This window comes from Lipotes vexillifer, unplaced genomic scaffold, assembly GCF_000442215.2.
Source record: "Lipotes vexillifer unplaced genomic scaffold, Lipotes_vexillifer_v1.1 scaffold759, whole genome shotgun sequence".
Lineage (NCBI taxonomy): Eukaryota > Metazoa > Chordata > Mammalia > Artiodactyla > Lipotidae > Lipotes > Lipotes vexillifer.
Window position 1 is genome coordinate 2166843 of NW_006790410.1, and position 1755 is coordinate 2168597.

At 38.9% G+C, this 1755-nt stretch overlaps 1 pseudogene; it reads left to right on the plus strand.

The window, feature by feature from the left end:
- Positions 1 to 430: 430 nt before the first annotated feature.
- Positions 431 to 927, plus strand: LOC103076575 (39S ribosomal protein L30, mitochondrial pseudogene; annotated as a pseudogene).
- The last annotated feature ends 828 nt before the right edge of the window (positions 928 to 1755 follow it).

Genomic DNA, 1755 nt, shown 5'->3' on the forward strand with positions numbered 1-1755 from the left:
GCAGGAAGTGCAGTGTTCTGAGGCTGAATTTTAAAGCAGTATGGTATTAAGATGACCTACCTCATAGCACTAATATAGAACTTAAGAGAACCTGGAATCCAAAGCCACAAGATTTGACTGACTTGGATGTCCAACTCTATGTAACCTTTTCCAATGTCCTGCCAAGCAGTTTTGTAGCTCCTGCTTCAATTTCACCCCAGACCTCATTACATTACAAAATTTGCATTTAAACTAGAAGAGTTCCAACTGATAAAGCGTCCTCCTTAAAAAGTTGAAGTGATGCTTTTTTACTCCCTGGTGTAAGCCATTTCTACTTGAAAACTTCTACCATCTCCCACCCAAATGTTCTCTCCTCCACACTAAGTATCCTCTATGAAGTCTACTTCCCATCAGGTGGAAAGACATTTAGCAGTCACCATCTCTAAGAACAGTCACCACCCTCATGGCAAGGATTTTGCACTCAATAGTTCAGAGCCCCCCAGACACACTATCAATGGTGACAAAAGGTGTGGAGCCTCTTTTTGTACAGACTGGATTTGTCACAGATTTATGAAGTCAAGAATTCCAGATGAAGTTTTTCAGCCTTCACCTGAAGGTCATGAAAAATATGGTGGGGATCCACAGCAACCTCATAAACTGCATATTGTTACCAGAATAAAAAGTACAAAAAGACATCCATATTGGGAGAAAGATTTAATAAGGATGCTTGGGTTACAAAAAGCACATACTCCTCAAGTTCACAAGAATATCCCTTTGGTGAATGCAAAACTGAAAGCGGTTAAACATTTGATAAGAATCAAGCCCCTGAAGCTGCCACGAGTTCTCCCAACAGAGGAGGACATGTCCAACACGTGCCTCAAGAACACTGGGGAACTGATGGGGGCGTGGCTTCAGAACCCTGAGCACCAGGAAGAAAAGAAGTCCTGATGGCCTCGCAGCTTCAGAGTAAAAAGTGCAAGTCATTTCTATGTAAAGATGGTGAGAAAGTGTTCTCATTAAAATATGTTTTAAATTCTAGTCATTAAAAAAAATATAAAGATAGTTTCCAGATCCCTTCAATATCTGGGGTCTCTTCTTCACATGTGGCCGTTTGCCAGTGACCCAAAATCAAGCACAATAATCCAAGAGCAAGCACAATGAAGCATCACATTCTTAGATATCTACTATGTACTTATATTAAAGCTGTCTTACTTGAGTTTAGATGTTTGTCCAGAGCTTTCATGGTATTTCCATTTCTGAGATGATGACGTACACTGTGCATTATCTATGTGCCCTTGCTATAAGGTCTATGTTGACCTGCCTTTTATGTCCTGTTGCAGATCCTGGTGGACAAATGTTCAAGCAGCTGCCTTAACTCTATACTTACTGGTTGTATAAGGAAAAGTAATTGTAGGATTTCCTACTTACAAAGTTATGACCCTGAGATGGAGTATTTGCATTAGATACATCAAACACTAGGATCTTTACATTTTTTCCTCCCTTAATGTCTATTTTGATCCAATGTAAACATAGTCTGGGCATGATATAATATCAAATCACTATACATGTCTATAGGTTGCTTAAAGACTATCCCAAAGAGGGAAATTCAGGGAAAATTCCGGTATAATTTAATTGTTCATATTATATTTAAACAAAAGCAGATGGTTATATTTTATTGAATTTTGCTCTATTGAATGACTTGTTTTGGCACAATATAAAGCCAAGTAATGTTCAGACTCGGACCAGGGTGAAATGGTGCTGTTTATGTACGTGGCA